The sequence below is a fragment of the Papilio polytes genome, unplaced genomic scaffold (assembly GCF_000836215.1).
Source record: "Papilio polytes unplaced genomic scaffold, Ppol_1.0 DF824102.1, whole genome shotgun sequence".
Classification (NCBI taxonomy): domain Eukaryota; kingdom Metazoa; phylum Arthropoda; class Insecta; order Lepidoptera; family Papilionidae; genus Papilio; species Papilio polytes.
This window is the reverse complement of record NW_013525102.1, coordinates 1477097-1488898: the sequence shown is the minus strand read 5'-3', so window position 1 is coordinate 1488898 and position 11802 is coordinate 1477097.

Here is an 11802-nt window from a genome sequence, read left to right as displayed (position 1 = left end):
TTATCTTTATTTCAGTAATATGATTTGAAGTTGTGTTCTTTTAACTTTTTTGGTCAATAGTGTTTCATTTATTATTATTTATTAGTCTTCTAGTATAAAATTTCTTTGAAAAGGCTTTGTTGTTACACTATAACATATACGGATTAAGGGAATCTATATAACCTCAATGATTGCCACAATTACACATATTCATTCGATTTGTGAACGCAAGAGGAGGCAAAAGGGGGTAAGAAGAGAAGCTGACCTTAGCAGCTTATAAAGGTCGAAGAGGTAACGAAAAATAAAAACGCGACGAGAGGGTTGTCTGAGGACCCTTTATATTTTTTCCACTTTTATGAACCCCTCCTTAAAGTTATGTGGTTGGAACATATTTTTCTACCCTAAATGTTTTAAAATGTGTTACATATTTGAAGGATATGTTAACACATTATTTTCGTACGAAAATTCTATTAATAAAATATTAAAATTTAGCAAAACTACGTACGTTTTAAGCTTTTTACAATAATGACAAAGATTTGATAAAAAAAGGAGCATTAAAATTGGTGCAGAATTTATGAGAACACTGGATTTTAATTCTTCAGTTACTCGACTTTGTTTCAACTAGTTATTCGATTAGCGAAGTGATAATCGAGTTACAGGATTGTCGGCGTCAGTCCGTGGAGCGGCTTTACAGATTGAACTGTCATTTCTATTAGTTTCATGAGTGGATAGGAAGGGAAAAAATTAATTTAAATGATTTCGAAGTCACTTTATTAGGTTCGGATTTAAGAACTTCTAACAAATGAAGATGCTAAAGAACTTTTATATAATTTCTAATGTGGAAAGAGAATCTGAAAACAGATTTAACTCTGTAATTGGTAACTGGCTACCATAGAACCGAATTATCAACACAAATTCGCAAAAATATGGGTATCTTTTTACTTCTTTTTGTGTCATTAGAGCAACATAAGTTACCAACTATGGTGAGAAATAACAGAGTAATAAGTTAAAAAGTCCAAAACCTTTTTAAACATCAAATTCTAATAAGAGTTCTCATGTTAGGTCTTGAGACTACTACAGCATTCTAATTGCCCGTAGGTCACTAACACTTGACCGCGTTACTGCGGCGCTAAGAAAAATGTATAATTTGAGGTAATGACTGGGGTTCCTGTGTAAAGAGGGTCGAAAGGAAACAGCGTAGTAAATTGAAAAAAAGTGTTGAGCTTGGATTAAATTGTATGAAAATTAGCCTCTCCAATATACTCGTAAAAAGAAGTCAGGGTGTTAGTTTTCGCTGTATATTGGACGTAAAAGTTTGCGTGGGTAGAGGAGCGTAAACAGAGAACTCAGATGTTTATTCATCTAAGAAATTTTTCGATACCAAAACACTATAAATATAATAAGAAATAATCATGTTTATTTTGGTAATTAAGATATACTAATAGTTACTCAATACATTATTTAAAACCATAATATTAAAAGCTCATAACTCGTAATATAAAATTGCGTAGATTTAGTTTCCTTTCTTTTAATAAATTACATTCAGAAGCAAGCGACACAATGAAAAACATAAAGGATTGCCGTATCCGTATTGATCAAATCCTCAATCTGAATGCATTGCGGGCTCGCTGAAATAAGTCAATATAGGTCGACATCTATACCGCCATTTAATATTTATGTTGCCAGTTGTGAAATGAACAAAGAAATGAAAAAAGAGCCAGTTATACTTTAATTTAATATATAGACAACTAGTCTGGTAAAATTTTAAAAAAAAAACAAAGTGAGTGATATGTTCTTCCAGACTATCCACTACATCTATACCGAATTTCATTGATATCCGTTTAGCCATTTAGGCTACAAACTCTAACAAACAATCACCTAAACTTTGGCATTTATGACGTAAAATATTTAGTTAAAAGCTTTTCTTTTTTCTGCAATTCATAATAAAATACCTTCTTAAAATAGATATCTAAGAATGAGATGTAATTCAAAGGTTTGTTTTGGGTAAATAACTAAGGGTCAAATAGATCTGAAAGCTATAATCCTGTAAGATTGGTCCCGCGGAGGGACCGCGGTTGTGAATGAAGCTTAAGGTTTTATTCGAAAAAGGGTTAGGGAAGCCATTTCACGCGTGCTTGCATTCGCAATTTCATATCTTAAACTCGTTACAGAAAGACATTATTAGGAAAACCAAATTTTAACATAGCAAACGTAACAAATGTCTTGTGGTAACTTTACTTTAGTAATATTACAATCTGACATTCAGATTTGAATCGCAGTTACTTAGCCGTGGGTACCCATGAAACACGCATAGGCACAACACTATTTCATATCTTGATAACCAAAGTTGAAAAAAAAAGAGTGTTTCGAAATCAAAGAAAAGACACTGCTTTTCACCTTATTATCTTCTAAGAAAGCCCCAAATACAATTAATATGACAAAAGACGTATGCACTATAAAATGCTATGTACGTATTTACAACATAATCATAATAAAATGTTATTCCGCCTTATTTCAGTTACGATTCAAGTATTAACATTAACTAAAAAAAGAATTTTATTTCTAGCGTTTAATAAAACATCAATGTCGTAAAGTACGTATGCTTGTAAAAAGCAATGTTCATTGCCACCCCTACGGACAGACGAAATCCTTTTAAAATACCACCTTCAAAAGCACCCTCGAGCAAACAAATCACAACCATAATTATCAAGCGGTGGAATTATTTAGATGCAAAACGTGTGCAAAAGTTAAACATGCTCTCCTTTACTTAAAGCCGTTTTATATTTACGTCAAATTAGCACATAAAACTACAAATCAAGTTATTTACTAAGAAAATAACTAACCAATGTTCCTAAAAATATATCGTATTTGATTTGTTAACCTTACCTATTAACTTAAAAATGATTTCTTTTTCTTAATTTTAAACTTAATTAAATGTTGACTTGAATAGAATTCTTCCAAATGGTAAATCTATTATCGGATGCTGGTCTTACATTTTCTCTTCCTATATTATTAGAGGGAAATAAATTATTCAGTTCTACAATAATGGAAACGGAACGGATTTGTCTATCTTAAGAAAGGGAATAAGTATAACTAGAGAAGAAAACTGTGAAAATGATATTTAAATATAAATAGTTTGTTACAAAAAAATAATTGCGATATCTTTATTAATTCACAATGGGTGTCTCTTTATTTTATCGTTGACAGAGTCAATTAATTTACCAGAGACTTCAATAGACAAATGAACGCCGCATGCTTGAAAGGAAACAATTCCTTTCGTCACCGCAATGCAACCCGGGAATATTGCTAGTCCGTTGATTGTATCGTTTGCAGACTTACAACGTAATTATGATTGCAAATAATAAAGACTGTAGTGGCAACTATGTGCAATTTGCTATCGTAAAAGAACTTATGATTTTTTTTATCTACGGGTGTAGTTAAAAGCTCTAAGCACTACTTTAGTGATTTGATTGTTATTGTGGAACAATACTTTTTTGTACCACTTTAAGTGTTATCTTGTGTTGTACTTAAGTAAACCGTCAATTTGTGGTATTTGGACATTATTGAATCTTGAAGGTTAGAGTGTCTCAGAATATCTAGTAAGTTAACACGTAATCCTTAGCGACGGAGCAAAATTGGTTTTGGTATCTTATAGTTTTAACGTTATTGCAATTTATAATTAACTAGCTGTCGCTCGGGACTTCGCCTGTATTAAACTAAAAAACGATACAAAATATAACCTTGTTACTCAGATAAAATACCTTTCTAATAGTGAAAGAATGTTTAAATTCGGACCACTAGTTTATGAGTTAACTATTTCAATATATAAAAAATACAAAAATAAAAAATGTTTCCTCTTTATAATATTAACATAGAAAACAGAATTGCGCTCTTACTCTAATTACAAGTGCCTAAATGCCTAAAAAGCGCCTGAAACTTTAGTACTCGCAATTTTAACATCTATCAAACAAACAATATTATAAGTTTGGTGGACACTCAACGAGTTCAAACAGTAATTGTTATGATAAGATTTTAAATAGTAGTACTTTATCAAGATCCATTACATATTTAGGGAAAAAGAGATCTTGCAATGAAATAGGTAGGTGCATTAAGAAAGCTCTGTGGACGAAGTACATAAAGAACCGACTTCATAATTGATTTGAAGTTAAAACAAAGGCGTCTTAGGGCTTCAGGGTCCTTGGCTGGCAATTAATGCACAGCGCACGTCCTCAGACACCCTCCGACAGACTGCACCAAAACGCTCGACTTGACAGAAGCACGCGCCACTCTTATTGGACCTCGTAAATTGCTTACGTGGCTAAAACGTAAAGGCATTTTATATCAACTAGTCAACTACAGTCCGGTGTTAAGACGCCGTATTAAAATAACCACTATGAGATTAGTTATTCTTATAAAATACAATGAACAGATCGTACATGGATCGTTGTAGTCATAGGCTTTTTTTTATTTTTATGCATTATATATCTTTGTAGGTATTGAAGCACACGAGTAATATTTTTAAGCCACAAACTTTATAAAATAAACACTACTTAACTAACCCTCTTTTAAGTACAAAAATTTGTAATTTGAATCTTAGGTGAATATTTTAAACGCTAACAGAATCGTGAAAATCTTCTATTGAAAATAACTAATGCCGCTAGGTATATTGCGGAAAATGTGATTTTAAGGAAAAATCTCATTACCACATTCTGCGCGATAATGTTTCGATTTGAAGGAAACCTCAGAGTTGCGTTAGATCGTTTTATTCCAGTAATAAAATTGAAACAGACAGCCAGTTTCTTGTTACATGTCTGAGTACACAGTCATTTCCTAATTAGTTGAGTAAATGTGTATTTAAAAAATTTAAAATTATTGTCGATTTAATGCCATAGAAGCGATGGTTCCTGTTGCTCAGAATACATTTTATAAAAGGATTCGGTCCCTGAACTTTGAAATGGTCATAAAAAAACTCACCGAAAACATTTTAAGTCGGTTGCTTTTTAACATTTTTTTTTAAATGTGATAACTACGCATGTCATACATGCGTCCCCTCGAGAATTAGGGAATTTCTTGAATTAACGAATGGAATCACTTCTGTTAGATATTTCCACAAATGACTTCTTTAAAATATAGAGGGACGGACATATTAACAATACCTGTAAATTACTTTAAAACACACAAATTGAACTCCAATGCGACAACGCAAATATATTGAACGTTCCGTTGTGACGACTAGTAAAACACTGAGCTTGTTGGCGACTGAGCGCCGAGACTACAACTGAGCCCGATTTTTTTTTTTTGACTGAGTTGTCACTGTTTGCCTTGAAGAGGCATTTACAGATTCACCGGGCTTGAGGTGGCCGAGCGCAGATGGCGCTTAGCCTAAACCTCGTTTATGAGTAACTGAGCTCGAGGGCTCCCTCAGAAGCCTCGGCACGAACCGTTACTTCGTTATTATTACCGGATTGGGAGGCCACCGAGCTCTTAGATCGCTTCGGTGGACGCTCCATGGAGTGACTAGGCACAAGGGCCCCCGAGAGGGAACCTCGGCTTGGGCTGTCACTCAATACGCGTTTAGCATTCCGATTCAAGGGTGCCCGAGAGGGCCGAACCTCGGCTTGATCGGTTGCTGCTACCTGATTACTATTATTATTATTAATATATCTAACATTACTACCACTTCGGAAAGCGTTATCGCTGGGAGAAGAAGTGGCGGAAGAAACTCCAGCAACGCTTCTATCATTAATAGGAGAAAACCTGCCTGCTATGAGGCCGTATCGCGGGAATGATTTCCGTAGTCGACAGCGACTACGGCGTGTTGACTGTTTGCGTAGTTGTTTAATCCTAGCTTGAGCGATTGTTGTTGCATCGTCTTGGAAGTCAAGAACGTGCCTAGGTCTGCGATGATCACGTCGAAATTTACCGAGCGCGATTGGGTTGTAGGTGGCGGCACCTACAACTAACGAATTAGGATGACCGACGGCAGAGTCAAAATAACGACGCGACGCCTGTTTCAGGTGTTGGGCTTTGGTGGGTAAGTCCAAGTCTATGTGAAGATCACTATTGCGCATGTACCACGGGGCCCCCGTGGCTCTGCGCATGAATCTATTTTGAATCACCTGAAGTCGGTGTATTTGTTTCGGCGAGATGTGCGCGAATACCGGGCTAGCATACGTCATGACGGGACGCACTACAGATTTATAGAGTGTCACCTTATTACGAAGGGACATTTTGCTCTTTTTATTAATTAACGCGGAAAGACGACCTAAGATGAAAGCCGCGCGGTTCCTGATCCGGGTCACGTGTGTGGAGAAGTTGAGTTTTGTGTCAAGAGTAACACCTAAGTATTTAACTTGGTCTTCCCAGGGTATTGGGCTGTCCAAAAGCTTAATAGATGTGAGACGAGGTTCTTTGCTGCATAAAAAGTATAGAGCCGCGCTTTTGGTAGGATTGATTTCTATCCTCCATTTCCTAAACCAGGCACCAAGGGTGTTTGCTGCAGTCTGTAGACGTCGGTATATGGCATCAGGCATACGGCCTGATGTAAAAATGCAGGTGTCATCGGCAAATAACTCTAGTTCCACACCGCGTACGCGCGGTATATCGTTGGTATATAGTGTAAATAGGACTGGCCCTAACACCGACCCTTGAGGCACCCCGGCTCGAACGGGATGTGAACTAGAGCAAACTCCCTCGACGCGGTAGCGAAACGTGCGACTACTTAGGAAGTCTCGTATTATGCATACGAGACGATCGGGTACTAACTGAGCCCGAACCACTCCTTGCCATATATTTTATAAAACTACCCCCCACTACTCTTTCCGTTTCCTAATATTTTCCTAACAATATTGTTGTTTAAAATAAAGATAAATGTATTGATAAATAGCACAGATTAACAAATAATTTTTAAGAATACAGAATAAATCAAAAATAGTTAAAAAGCTAACACTTCCCATTGCAAGACACGCGAAGATTTATATTTTCAAATGTATTTAAGTATTGACCTTCGCTTTTATTTCTTCTTCTTCGCGATTAAAAAATCTCCCACTTTTAAAAATTGTCAGGTGCCTCGTATATGATCCTCGTAGGCCTAGATGGGTCAAAATTTTGTCCAAGTTCCGTATTCCACGAAAAACAAGCAATATATATTTCGCAGAATATTAAGTAAACAACTAAAGTAGTAACTAAACTATTTAACATAAAAAAAATAGTTTCAATAGATGTAACATCCCCTTTTGTCACCATATTAAAAGGATAATATTGTTGAAACAATTTCATAAGCTAAATATTACTTTTCTTCTGCGTGAAACAAAACGGATGGTTAGTTTTCAATAAAATACGCAGTCGCAGCAGCCCTAAGTTTTGACAATTCGCAGCTGTATATATGCCGTGAAACCAAGAATTCGTTTATGGATTTTGTGTCGTAGAAGAGTTTATAAACCGTATATACAGTTATTACACAAATAAACTCAAGTTCAGAAAACAATCTAATGACAAAAAGTGTATTTTACAACATGATCAAGGTAAATATCATTAGTTCTTAGATACATACGACGTCTAGATTGTACAACAAACCTTTTTCATTGATTTAATCGATTAATTTTTTAACAACCTCAAAAATATTTCAATAGTTGTATTTTTAAGGTAACCTTTACGTATATGAATGTCGAACGGTCACTGACTATGTTACTAGAAACAATATTTATTTTAGTACCTACTTCATTTTTTCGTAGGGAGTTGTAACCCTTAAAGAATGTGTTTGAAATTTTTATCTAGACATTTCGAAGTTTTTCTAACTGTATTACATTAAACATTCATTCAATATTTTAGAGTTTATCACATATTAGTTTTAAGTTGCTTTTTTCTTACATGACACTGTTATTACGATTTAAACTTACGAACAATTAATACGTCCCATTTGACCCTTATTGTACTTTATATCCAATTGAGAAAATGGCACATTTTGACTAGTCAGTTAGGCTTTATCAAAAATGTTGAGGTTATATGAGCAACATGAATTCCTTGCTTTTACCCGACTTGAAAACTGTTATTTTAAGACCAATATACATGAACTAATTATTTTATACACTCACATCGATAACACCTACTGGTAAAGTTAAGATTGACCAATGCCCAATTTGTTAGTTTATGGATAGTGATGATAAACATACCATCTATTGATTTTTTCACAGAAGTAATGGATCCAATTGATAATGAATGGCTTGGATATAAAAATGATCATATAGAAGAGGCACCAAACATTGGTAATGTAGCCCGCAGTTGGCAATGGAGGGAACAAGGCATAGAACCATTCAATTATCCCAGCAATAAAACAGTACTTGAAAATGCTGCCGAAGACATTCTTGTGCAAAAACCTCTCAAGATTCGGGTAAGTTTTTTGGGATGTGGTTAGTTACAATCAATTAGAAATATATTGACTAATATAAAAGTGAATCTCTGTAAATAAGAAAATACATACATTTTATACTGCTTTTCTAATAAAAAGATAACTGCACAGCTGTTAATAGAAAAAGCATTGATGTATTGGCTGTGTCTAGTTGCTGCATTTAACTAAGGGTGTCTACCAATTTGTATTGATTATGTTGGTATTATGGCACAACATTTAGGTAATTTGTGTACTTTTAGCTCGATTCTTGGTCTCCTTCAGACACTCCTCCTCCACACTTCTTGAAATGTCAATTTAGTCTGGTTTAAATATTGTTTTGAACAATAGTTACCTATTTTATATAACTTAATCTACAACCTGCAATATAGTGTCAACAATGTCAATATAGTGAGTACTACAAGAGTGTATATTGAGCAATATGCATCGTTTTCCAGCGCTGCGAACTACCAGGGTACCCAAGATCTACCTTCCTTATGGTTTTCAGTCCTGATGGGTAAGTAGCATTAAAATAGTCTTTTTACATTGAAAATCTTATACTTATTGATTGTTATGTATTATACTTTTTTAATATCTTGATGGCCTAAGGTAATCGGGACACAATACAGTGCCCTCCCCTCCAACCCACTATGGTCCACTGTACTTGAAATTATGTTCTATGCAACAACTGGCATTTAGTTCAAAAGACCAAGTTATATGAAAACTTTAATAAGTATTTATGTACTTAAGTGATGATTCATACTATCATGGTTTGGTTATATAAAGTAACAATGTGTAAACACATTGTAGGAGCACTTAGTAGTATACATGTTATGTAATGTACCTAAGCTTGACATCTCATTGATATTAATAGAAGCATGCAAATTCTTATCCACTTGGTGATAAAATTATTGTAATGACATACAGTTCTGCGTAAACAAGTTGTACGTGACAAACATCAGCTTTATAAATCTTTACTGCACTATATATTCATGAGAATATTGTTTTCACTACAATTTTTTTTTTTTTATGTTGTACTATATTTTTTGTACGTTTTTAGAACGAAAGTTGCATCTACTCATGGGAATCATAACATTTATGTTTCGGAGTTGGCAAGTGGCAAACATGTGCGCATACTTAAAGGTCACCCACGTACCCCGTGGTGTATTGCGTTTCATCCCTCACATCCACAACTGATTGGCAGCGGATGTCTCGGAGGACAAGTGAGAGTTTGGGATATCTCTAGCGTAAGTATGAGTTGTTCTTTGCTAAAATAATTTAATTATTTTTATAAATGTCTACTGTAACTTTAGAAAGCAAAGATTTTAATTATTGATTTAAATAATTTATTTACTATCTAATTTATATAGTTGTGTTCTGTGCTATATTTAGTTTTGTTTGATATTTCGACCATACTTGTGGTGTTTGTGGTTTTCATAGTATGCGATTAAGTCTGTACATATATTGGTTAATTATTTATAGAAGTAGAATTATATAATTTATAGTAGTTTTGGTATTATTTACAATATTATTTTTCTTTGTAGGGCGGTAGCGAAGTATGGAATGTGCGCACAGAGACTGTGATAGCCTCAATAGCATTCCATCCTCGGGAACAACTGTTAGTGATAGCCACATTCAATGAACTTTATTTCTGGGACTGGAACAAGCCCGCACCTTTTACCAAAGTAACCACTAATACTGCCAATGAAAAAATAAGGTATCTAATATTAACAACACTATATAGTTAATTATTAAAATCGGAATAAAGTGAATCTTAGTAAAGTAAACTACTTTTGAAATACAATTTTAAACACTTCTCTTTGTAAGCACCACTTGCAATCTGTCAGATGTTAAAATTTAAATGGTATTTAGAGTGGCATGGCCTATCATTAAAAAAATTATTTAAATGTCGTTTCAGTAATTGGTTGTTAAGTTCGTAGCTCGTAGGCTTCTATTATTTTTTTTTTCATATTCAACACAAATTCGTCAACTTTCCAGATATGTAGCATTTGACGCTTTAGGATACAAACTGATAACGGGGGTATCTCAATGGGTGGGCGCGGGCACGCCCTCATTCCTGCCGCCGCAATCCACCAGCCCGCCACTACAAAACATCAATCAATTCAGACGAGGTGACATGGATGATTTCAACAACGGGCCGAGTCATGCTAATGCCAATATTGCAAATGCTGCTAACATTGCAAACAATGCTGCCAATATTGCAAATAATGCAGCGAATACTGGCAATGTGGATGAGTCAGAAGGGGACCGTTCCCGGAGACCTCAGGATGGGTCTTCTCAGGAGATGATAGTGAACTCGTACCAGAGCCTGGTGCAGCGCTACGACAGCCTGGTGCGGAACTACCAGCGCCTGTACATGGTGCGGCATCGCCTCAGCAGGACCCCCTCCCCGCCCAACACGGTGAATATGCTTTTTTATATTCTCTTAGTGGTTATAATACTGTCTTTACTAGTATTTTTAGTCACTTCCCTTTCCACCCTTTTCTTATAAGGAAAGAATGGGAAGGAAAAGTGTATTTGACGGCGGAGGAGACGCACAGGAAGGGGAAATGTCCTCTTTATGCGCGTCTCCTCCGTTAGTGAAGGTTAGGCAACGCATCTGCGATTGCGGATGTTTATGAGCAGCGGTCGCTTTCCATTTCGATTCAGGTGGCCGCTTGCTCGTTGGCTACCTTATATTAAAAAAAAACTAGTAGTAATAAAGTTTTTAGACGTCGCACCTTTTAAATATTCACACAGAACAGCATGCAAAATTACAGTGAAATAAAGAAAAAAATAAAATTTGACAGATCGACCGCGGCACCGACCCTATGGAGACAGACCCCTTGCCCGGCGCCACCACGCGCCTCGCGCGCCCCAACCCGCACCATGGTAAGTAATATATGAACAAAATTTACATTTGATGTATTTTTGCCAGTCTGACTACATAGTTTTTTTGATTAAAATCAATTAATAAATTCAGTTTAGTGTATTCGTGAAAAAGGTTCAATCGGCCATTGCCATAAAAAATATTTGAACTATTACTAATTATAACTGCTTTAAGTATATGGATAGAGGTCGAAATATGAAATAAAGGTTTTCTATTTGATTTTGCGTAATAAGTGTGTTATTTTTCAGCAGACAACTCTGGGCCGAGCACCTCGCGTGCACAAAACGAAGGCGAAAATGCCGACGTCCCGGCCACTAGTAGTCGTTTCCCTAATTTTAATTCTTTATCATTGGGAAATAACAGATCAACGAGGTACTGTTTAGTTGTATATTATTACATAAAAATCATAAATATCTTATTTTAACCTATACTTAACTTTTCAAGGGATCAAACTCAGTCCCAGGAGGAGCAGTCAATGTTTGGATCCGGATCATCTGCGTTTCAACCGCTGAGCGAGCTGGCCGGCCGCCCCGCCAACAGGACATCCTTT